Source organism: Camelus bactrianus, chromosome 19 (genome assembly GCF_048773025.1).
Source record: "Camelus bactrianus isolate YW-2024 breed Bactrian camel chromosome 19, ASM4877302v1, whole genome shotgun sequence".
Classification (NCBI taxonomy): domain Eukaryota; kingdom Metazoa; phylum Chordata; class Mammalia; order Artiodactyla; family Camelidae; genus Camelus; species Camelus bactrianus.
This window is the reverse complement of record NC_133557.1, coordinates 24,748,779-24,759,808: the sequence shown is the minus strand read 5'-3', so window position 1 is coordinate 24,759,808 and position 11,030 is coordinate 24,748,779. Positions and strand designations below refer to the sequence as shown.

The 11,030-nt window shown below is 41.9% G+C and overlaps 1 pseudogene; it reads left to right on the top strand.

The window, feature by feature from the left end:
- The first annotated feature begins 8,501 nt into the window (after nt 1-8,501).
- Nucleotides 8,502-9,755, top strand: LOC123617925 (thymosin beta-4-like; annotated as a pseudogene).
- The last annotated feature ends 1,275 nt before the right edge of the window (nt 9,756-11,030 follow it).

The window sequence follows — 11,030 nt, the reverse complement described above, 5'->3', positions numbered from 1 at the left end:
GAGTTTTGTTCAAATCACAAGAAAAGCTCTGAATTGAACATTCATAACTAGAGGAGTTTCTGGGCTTTGTATTAATACTCTGGTTACATAATAACTGAACAATACACAAATCAGCAAAGGTGCTTTGGGTGGCAACTTTTTTTTTTTTTAAAGCAACATTTTTATCTTAGGAAAAAAATGTCATTCTGGTCAAATCCTATCTTTCTTCTTACTAATCATCATCACGTGTTGCAAATGCTTTGGGCCAATTCAGTCTCTCGGTCTTTTTTATTGATACTGTTTCGACACCAGGAAAGAGACTTATGTTCCAGCTACTTGATGGAAGAAATAACACGAAGTCGAAGGGTGAGAGGGCAATGGTATTCTCAAAGAAAGTCTCAATCCTCTTGCAACTGGAGGCAACACAAGAAAGGAGGAGGAGGGGGAGGGAAGGGGAGGAGGATGGGGGCGGGCGCCTCTAGGGCTCTGACCCCCACTGAGTCCTTATCCGCTCCTCTACCTTAACTGCCTTCCTCCTTAACTGGCTTCCCCACTTTCTTTCGAAGATGAAAAGAAGCGTTGCTCCTTTTGAGGGTGAGCCTTGGAGAATTGGAGCTTTTGGGTGTTTTTCCCGAAGCCCAGCTGACCGGCCCCAAAGTGCAGGCTCTCACTGGCCACACCCAGCTTGTGAGAGCCAACAGACCACCCTCCCCGAGGGACGCCCCCTTGAAACGTTTGCAGTCTGTTCAGGGGGACTCAGTCCAGCGAGGCTCCTGAAAGTGCAGGGAGCTAGCTCAGCACGTACAGGCTGAGAAGGTGCGAGGTGTGTGCGCAGAGCAGTATCTGCAGGAATCAGGAACGTCACTCATCCCGCACTTCAATCCACATCTGACACTTACTCTGTCCTGCTCTGTAACTACTCACAGTGGCCCCACACTTCCCTGAGAACAGGCTCCCTGTGGCTTTCAGTTTCACACCTTGAGGATCTTGACCACAATCAGAGAACTAATTTAGGCAACTCGAGGTTATTTTACTTCTGAGTGTTCCTTTTAGGGTTCAGCCTATAAAAGCCAGAAAGGAGAAAAAAAAAGTTCGGTCTAAGAAATTAAGAAAGACTTTCACTTTTGTTGGCTAATACATTTAATTTCTGCAGCTCATTTAAAAAACACACACACACACACACGCATCGAAGAGGTATTCTAGCACACTTACCACATTTTCAACATTCCTAAAATTGCCCACGGTACTTTTTGAAAGCTCTCTAATCACATTTCACATTGACTTTCATTTCGTCACTTTGAATCAGGGCAAAAGGTCTCACGATCTCTTTTGTTTTCTGATTGTTGAAAATATCGATTTCCCCTACGCAGGATTTTATTTTTAAATTCAGATCTGCCATCCTGACATGCTAGGAAAATGAAGTCTCTTTGTGCCTATAAATTAATTTCCCTTAATTCCATCGCTGACATATTTTGATGTCTATCAGCCCAACAGAAGGAAGGGTCTCAAGTAACCAAACGTAAGTCAGTATAGGGAGGAACTGGGGGGTCCTGGGGACACTGACTCCTCTTCAGAACCTCCTGAAGAGAGATTGACTATTGACAATTTAAATCTTCAATGCTTTATCTCTTTGTTTGAGTCCTGGAATGCCATTGATACCTTCTTTGTATTTATAATTGTTTTAATTAGCCACCCAGCAGGGGCCCCTCTCCCAGCTGGACTTTGTGCGGCACAGCAGGACCTTACAACCCAGTTAAAATAAAGAGCAGACTTTATGGCTCGCTTAATTTCTTTTATCTGTATCAATTTTTTTTTCTTTTTTCTCTTACTCTCCCTCATTTTCACTCTTTCTCCCTTCCCCCTCATTTTAGGGCTGGAGGGTAGGGGGCAGGGGCAAAAAGCCTGGACTCCCAAAATGGCTTAGCTTTTGAAGAATCAGAGAATTATGAAAAAAACCTCTACCGTGAATATCTATCAGCAGTTCACAACTCAAGGAGGAAAAATGGTGCAGGTTGCTTGTCCCCTGCTCTTCGTTACATGTCATAAACCTCCACTGTGATTGTATCTTGAGCAATTATGCTGAAATGGATGCTGGTTGCTAAACTTTGCTGGGTGGAGGGGAGGGGAAAGTTTGCAAAAAGGCTCCTCGGTTGTTTGTTCTGTTTGACCACATCCTTCTTTTGTGGATGGAAATCTGGAGGATCAATTATGATGCAGATCTGACACCATTTCCATTTGTGGGAGCGGCGTGGCCAGGGATGTTTAGACTTTTGGAAATTCTTACATTGTTAAGATTGTTTTTCCTCCACTTTTAACTGGATGCTGCTGCTTTGGTGTGATCACGAACACACAGCCTGAGCCAGAGCATTTCAGCAGAAGAAACAAACACAGGGCTTATTTGTGGCTTCAGAAAAATCACCGGGGCCTCTCTTCATGTGTGAATCTATAAAACTACTTGTCTAGAAATCAAAGCAGGGCTGGTCCCCATGCATCACTGCATCACTTGTAAAAGTAATCCTCCTGCACGGTGCTGCAGATAACCTAGTTTAATTTTTTCTGATAAGACCCCAAATAACTTATTTGCATTGGAAAAGAAATGATAGCTCCAGTTATCCGATATGGAAAGGGCTCTGAACTGGCTTCCCTATTTCTGTGCAAAGGTCTTAAATGTTTTTGAGCCCTCTATGTTTCTAGAACTTTCCAGCAGTAAGCATTGAGTCTGTCCTCCACTGAACGACCTGACAAGGAAGTGGCGGCGGGGTGGGGGCTGTTGTTTTCAGTTTGTGTACTCCTTAAAACCAAGTGTGGTGATAATTAAAAATTTATCTTGTTACCTGGAATTATTTTTGGCTTCGTAGCCAGTCAGAGACCCAGACATTCACTTGCTTTGGAAAATGGCCACATATCACAAAGACCATGAATAAACACCCGTAGCAATTTGTTAGGTGCAATTGTAAGGCTTTGAAATTCAATGACAGGATTGAGAAGAGGCAGGAAACCCTGTGTGAGCTAGACGCCTAGGGGTTGGGAGACTCTTGTAAGAGCCTAGGGTCCCTGAGGGGCACTAAATCACTGAAGGGTCAAAGAACAATGCTGCCTGTCAGGTGCCCAGCATTGTCGTGTGCAACATGTGTATGTTCATGAAGATGGTATAGTTTGGTAGTTGCATGACATCAGGAATGAATTAATGCCTCTTAATTATATGCTTTAAAGTGGTTAATTTCATGTTACGTGAATGCACATCAATAAAAAATAAAGTGAGATCATCTTGCCAAAAAAACCCAAGATAATATATGTAATTAAAATTTTGAAAGCACTTTACAGTTTCCTTTTTTTTTTTTTTCTTTTTTTTTAACTTGCACTGTGTGGCTTAATCCTTATAGGATAGGACCCCTTTGGAGTCCATGTTTTGAACATTTATCTCATTTCGTACTGAGGCACGGGGACCTGACTCACCCACTGTCACCCTCTAGTGAGATCACAGAACTGCAGTCTTGGAAATCTTGCTTTTCTCCAGTGCACTTGCTCCATCAAAATACAGCCGCTGACAAATGGCAGCCCCGTTTCCTGTGTGTCGATTTACAGGTTCTGTGGATGCTCTTTGTTCGCTTAGATGGTATTAGAGCAGGACGGTGCTTGGGAGCCAAGCAGATCTGTGATGGGAGCTGCTAAGTCCTTGCTCCAGGCCCCAGCCCCCCACCCCCATCCCATGCTCGTCTCCACCTGGAGAATCGCACCCAGCCTCCCGGGGCTGCTGTGTGGTTTCAAGAGCCAGGCTAAGTGCTTTACATTGTAAACATGCCGCATAGTGTGTGTGCCTTGCGGCTGGGCCTCAGGAATGGGGCATTTTTGTTTCTATGATTATTATCACCGCTGTCATTTTTATTCATATAAATGTGACGACGCTGACCCACCATCAAAGGCAGAGAATTCTTTTAAATGCAGAATACAGTTTAAGTGTCAGCAATTTTAATCTCTGTAGAGATGAAAGATACACAGGGATCTTTATAATATCACTTATCTGGGAGGTTTTTATTCCCCTCACAGATGTTACTGAGAATATCTATATACGTATGCACATATCCACACAAGAAAGCCCCATCATTGCAAAATATTATTTGTGAGCACAGGCAGGGAAGGAGAAAAGTTGGAGAAACCCATGGGCCCTCATCGTCTTTTCTTTCCGTAGAACATACTTTGTAACGCTTGGTTTTTGTTTGTTTGCCTTCATCCTACGTGATCAGTCCTGGAAACATCCCAGGCACAAAGTGGACCCTCCATAAATATCTGTGGAGTTACTGTGTATAGCAAATGTGTGACCAGAGAAGCATTATATAAAGGGGATTATGTAAAATAAGTTTTACTGAATCGCTGCCCTTACTGGCATGAGGAAAACACCCTATGTAACATACTGGTCTCATTTGCAACAAAAGATGTATTTCCAACTTTATTTTTTACTTTCTTTTTTCTTAAGCCCAAACTGAAACAGCACGAGGCATGAGAGCCGCCGAGCTCCCGCAGGGACACACTGGATGGTTCTTGTGTTGGCTAAATCGCATTAGCGGAGGGCCACGCCACGGGCTTACGTTGCCCTGCCAGCCCCAGATGATTTTCGACTGTACCTCGTGAAGTTCCTCGCAGTGACATCATTCACATCTGTGGCGACTTAAGCCTCTTGTTTCTTTGAAAACGGAATTCGAGAATTTGAAGGGTTTATAGTCGCTAAACTAATTAGCAGTGACTAGTAACCTGAGGAGGCCAGCGTGCCCCGTAGGGTGCTCAGTTTACCTGGGAGTCTCGCAGGTCCACCCCGCCATCCCTAGATGCGTTACCAGACTCAGGGAAGGAGGGAAGGAGGCGTGCATTTTTTAAAAATAGAGAGCTAATTAAGTATAGTTCTCTGGGGAATTTTTTTTTTTTTAATATGCTGTGACATGGCAAACAACCAGTATTAGAGAAATTGATTTTGAAGGAAAAGATGGGGCTTTGGAGAAATAATTTTAATTACAGAAAGCAGTTCGTGAGATAGACACTTCAAAAGAGAAGACAGCAAGTGGGTTTTCTTGCATAATTATCACATGAAATATATATTTATAACATATGTATGTAATATATTCTGCTCCATTCTGATACGAAAAAGTCTTGAAAATAGGGTAAATGAAGAAATCAAGATATACAACGGTGCACATGGTGTAACCAAAAGCGTACAGGTTGGCAGGGATACTCTCTGCATACTTGCGTGCAGTTGCGTGGGATCTCTTTGGAAGCATACACAAGAAGCTTACAAAACCCATGGTCGGTAACAGTGCCCATCTGAGCCGTGTTGAAGCTCGAGGCAAAAAGAAAAATCAGTAATACTGTCCTTGCTTTTATTTAAAGTTTTGATATTTTTGTTCATCATGGAATCTTTCCATTAATTTTTCCATTTCCATTCATTTTGTGTTTAGCATATTACATTAAAAGAGTTTTTATCTTGATGACCAAGTTTTTTGACACCCCCCTTTCAATTTTGTGCCCAAGATGAGTGAGGGACCTCTTCATCCTCGTCTTGGTGCTCAACACCCTTTCATCTGCTTGACTTTATTTTCACCAAGTACAAGTATGGCTTATTCAAAAATAGGGTGGAAAATGCATTTAGCCACAAGTGGTATTTGGAACCCTTTGCAATCATGGTTCTTAGTCATTTGGGGGTGATAGATCCCACACAGAATCTGAGGAAAGCTGCAGTCCTCTGCACATACAAACTATTCTGCATTTAATTTCAAGGAGGCCCACAGAACCCCCCTTGAATTCCACCCAAGACTTTTAAAGACTGCTACTCCAATTAGAGAGATTACCAGGAGGCCAAACTTCCTCTTTCAACTAGTGTGCTGATTTTCCCTACATCCTCTCTGCCAAAGGAAAAAAAAAAACTATCTTCTTTCTATTTTCCATGCCTTTTTAGCTATTTCTTAAGTGATGGGGTGTATGGTGTTCTATTGTGGGAACAAATGGCATACTCCTTGTTCCCCAACTGATTGCCACTGTTTTTGTAGTTATTGGTAGAGTCTCCTGCGATCCGAATAATCCACCTCCACACACCACCACCACCACACACACACACACACACACACACACACACACACACACCCGCCAAAAGAAATGATATGTCAAGGGCTAGGCTCCGTTCTAAAAGGGAATTATTCTAAATTTATGTCACATTGGGTTGCAAGAGAAGAGACCCTCCAATACATTAACTCAACAAAGCTCTGGACCTGGTTTCTCTGCTCTAGCATTGTTGGTCTTTTGAGCTGCATAATTTGTTGTTGGGGGTTGGGGGCTGTTCTGTGTGTTGCAGGATGTTTAGCAGCATTCTTGACCTGTTAGATGCCAGCGGTACCCCAAGTTGTGACAACCAAAAATATTTCAAGAGAGTGTGAAGTGTTCCCTGGGGGACAAGATCGTCCCTGCTTAAGAACCACTGGACTAAGATATTGCAAGCCACTTGAAGATTTGGTGACTGTTTTCCAGATTTTCTTTCCAACTTTTGGTGAGGTGTTTGCATTTCCTATAGCAATGATTAATGCACTGGGTAAACAACACCAGTGGGTTACTTACAAATTTGTAGAAATGTTTCCTGAAGTTGTATCCTTCTTACAAAAAATACTGTTACTATTTATGAATTCTCAACCACGGAAAAATTCATAAAGGTCTCCCCTTGCCTCAGCTGGACTCTTCTCCCTCCTCCTAAAATATCCTCGTCTGTTTCTCCAGCCCTAACTCCCGGAAATTAAAGCACAACCATTTACCTGTTACAACTGACTAGCTGAAGTAATCCCCCATCTTTATGACCCCCAACTTAACTTCCGAAGAGTGTTTTCACCCAGCCCTAGAAAGTACTACTTTCTGTTTCAGTGTAATTAAAATCCCAGTCATCTATTCAAGAATGCCATTGCAGTAAGATATTAATTGTCTCTTGGAGCTTGGAAGTATTCTTCCTAACAGGATTTAATGGAGCATACAGATCCAAGAGACATTCATAATCATTGTCCCCTCCGGAAATATGACACTGGGGAAGTGGATCATTCACTGCCACTGTTTTAGGATTTAATGGAGGGCAAAGTTTTTAATCTACTTGTTGGGAGCTTAATATTTCTAAGAAAGAAAAGATGCCTTTTACAGTCTCAACAGAGCCAGACAGAAGTCTCTTTTTCTTTCTTTCTTTTTTTTTTTTTTCTTCGTTGAGTTTAAAGACTTTTCTTGTGTGTTTTCTTATAGGGACTTACTTGTCATTATATTAATTTTAAATAACCTTCACTTTTCCCACTTGTAATTACCAAATATGCAGCACAAAAATCTTTTTTTAAAAAAAGAATCATTGTGAATAACAACACTGAATACCGGTTCGCAGGGAAAGTGGCAGAGATGTGATGCGTCCGTCATTTATACCCAAGGGGGAAAACGCAGAGCAGGGCTCAGAATTTGATTCTGGACCATCAGGGTCAACGTGAAATCCGTGGAAGACATTCTGTTCCTTTAAGTAGATTCTGCTCGGAAGTCTTAGCAAGATTCCACGCCAATTCTTTCTTAATTTTGTTGGGTCAGCAAACCTTAGATGATCCTGTGTTATTTTGATGTTTGCAGTTTTTGCTTATCTTTTTTTTTGTTATTTGCATGCGTGTGATTTATTTATTTCAAAGAGATAATCCATTCATGGGATTCAATATTCAGAAGGTAAAAAGGGATGTGCAATAAAGACATTTGCTTCTCTAAGCCAGAAAGAGAAAGAAATACCATACAATATCGCTGATATGTGGAATCTTAAAAAAAAAAAAAAAAAAAAAAAAAGCCGACACAAATAAACTTATCTACAAAACAGAAACAAACTCACAGACGTAGTAAATAATCTTACAGTTATGGGGGGGATGGGAGTGGGAAGGGATAAATTGGGAGTTCAAGATTTGCTAACTGCAATATATAAAATAGACACAACAAGTTTCTACTGTATAGCACAGAGAACTATATTCAATATCTTGTAGTAACCTAGAATGAAAAAGAATATGAAAACAAACACATTATGCATATGTATAACTAACGCATTATGCTGTGTACCAGAAACTGACACATTGTAAACTGACTATACTTCAGTTAAAAAAAATAAAAATCCCTGTATTAACCCAGACCAGAGAGGGGGGGAAAAAAGCATTTGCTTCTCTTGTTCTGCAACCACCATTTCCCATCCCCGAGGCAGCCTCCGTGTTAGTCTCTTATTTCTCTTTTTGGAGGTTTTTATGCATTCACAAGCAAATGTTTTTATCCTGTCTTTTTTTATTTGTTGCTACAAATGCAGGATATTAGACACCTGAATCTGTATTTGCTTTTTCTTGCATCTTGGAAAATGACCCATGTCATCAATACTAGAGGAAGCTCCCTACCACATTTTTTAAAATAGCTTCATAGTATTTCAGTGTCTGGCTGCACTGAATGTTTTTAACCATTGACCTTCTTGTTGCCATTTCCTTCTCTGTAACAACAATGCCAGGATGGCTATTTGTAAATTCAAAAGCATAATGTAACGACTACCTGAATACTGCCCACACCATCTGAATTAAGAAAGACTCCTCTGCATTCTACATTGGATTAAAAAGCTGCTCTAGAATTTTTCTAAAAATTATTTTAAACTAATTTTTATAGAAGTCTTTGGATTTACTAAGATAAGTTATTGTCATGGACCAAATGTTTGTGTTCCCTCAAAATTTATATATTGAAATCCTACCCCTAGTGTGGAACAAGGGCCTTTGGGAGATAATTAGGTCCTAAGGGTGGAGCCCTCATGATGGGATGAGTAAGAAGAGATACCAGAGAGCTTGCTTCCTCTCGCTCTGGTCCAGAGAGAGCATGTGAGGATGCTCTCAGAAGTCAGACAGCCATCTGCAAACAGGAAGCGGGTCTTCACCAGACCCCACGTCTGCTGGTACCTAGATCTCAAACTTCCAGCCTCTGGAACTGTGGCTGAGAAATAATTGTTAGAAATAATTGTTTGGACTCGGCGGCGGCCACTGCATAGACCAGGCTCAGCTCGCTCGCTCCTCGCTCTGCTTCCTCTGCAACCACGTCTGACAAACCCGATATGGCTGAGGTTGAGAAATTCGGTAAGTCGAAATTGAAGAAGTCAGAAACGCAAGAGAAAAATCCACTGCCTTCCAGAGAAACAACTGAACAGGAGAAGCAATCAGGCAAGTCGTAATGAGACGTGCGCCGCCAGTATGCACTGTACATTCCACAAGCATTGCCTTCTTATTTTACTTCTTTTAGCTGTTTAACTTTGTAAGATGCACAGAGGTTGGATCAAGTTGAAATGACTGTGCTGCCCCTTTTCACATCAAAAATGGTGAACTGCTGACAACGGAGTCCGCACCTGCCTCTCCCATCTGCCTGTCTGGCAGGCAGGGAAGGAAAAGAACTTGCATGTTCGTGAAGGAGGAAGCTGGGTGGGTCGACAGTGAAATCTAGAGTGAAATGCAAGGTAGTCCAAGGTGTCCTGCAGGCTATAAAATGCAGTTTAATCAGAGTGCCATTTTTTTGTTGTTCAAATGATTTTAATTTTTGGAATGCACAATTTTTTAAATATGCAAATAAAAAGTTTCAAAACCTGAAGAAAAAAAAAAAGAAACAATTGTTTATTTTTTAAGCCACTCAGTCTATAGTATTTTTGTAGCCTGAGTTGACTGAAACATTCATACATTTGTTTATCTCTAGAGACCCTAGAATTTAAGGAAAAACTCTCACTGCAAGCTACAAAGCATCCTTCAACTGTGACAGAAACCCAGCTCACATAGGCTTAAGCAAAACAGGAAATATACTGGATTACATAACTGAAAAGGCAACTGGTGTCTGGTCTGGCTTCAGGCGTGGCTGCATCCAGGTGTTCAGATGCTGTGCCACAAGCCTTGCTTTCCTCTTAGGCAGCCTCTATGTGCGGGATCCTCAAGAGCTCCAGTCCTTCCAGCTTCCAGTCCAACACTAAGAGAGTGTGTCATTCCTTAGGGTTACGTCGGGAGTTCTGAACAAGAATTCCATTTTGCTTTTTCTGAATGGCCTGGGATGGGTCATGGGCTCACCTTGGATCTAATCTCTGTGGCCAGGGAGATTCATTACTGAAAGAGAGACTCTGACTACTTTGTATGTTCCTATCTTTGCATGGAACTGTGTGAGGATATGATGGTTAGCAACCATGTGACAAGTCTGAAGATTGAAAACCAGTGCAAGAGGAGAGAAAGCAAAAGGATGGAGAGACCTTGAATCCTGGTGGCTTTTCTGAGCCACTAAACCCACGTGACACTACCTACCTCCAAGACAATTTATGTGAGATCATAAAGTCCTGTTAGTATTTAAGCCATGGTTACTTGCAGCTGAAAAGATCCCAGTGGGCACAGAATCCCTGTGAGACAGGCTTGCTTCTCTCCCTTTGGCCGTTGAGGAAGTCGACGCTCAGAGAGATTACGGTTCTGGATGAGAACAAACAAAATATAAAAGAAATAAGTGAAAGAAAATGGTCCTGTTGGTTTCCATATGGCCTCCCTCACCCCAGCCCCATCTGTTCCTTTCAGTCCTCCCCATCTTGTGTTAGGGTACCATGTGGGACATCAGTAGCCCCCTCACTGCTCTCTGCTTCCATTCTTGACTCCCATGCTCTATTCTTCACCTGACAGCCAGAGCGAGCTTTTAAAATGAAATCAGAGCATGTACCTTTGCTGAATATAAGCCTCTAAGGATTCTCATCACAACAGAAATTTAAAAAAACAAAAGCAAACAAACAAACAAAACATAGAACGAAACCCTAACCATGTCTCTTGAATAAAGTCCAATGATCGGGACCCAGCTCATCTCTGCAAATCCATTTTCTGACACCCTCCCCCAGCCTACCCCTCATACCAGCATTTCCTGTTAACCCTGGAGATCTGTGAAAGGGGATTGGAATAGCTTGGGTCCTAAATGGACATCCACTGACAGATGGACACCTGCTGGCTAAAGGATGAGGGCGTGATTACATCACTTTGTAGAGTATGTTG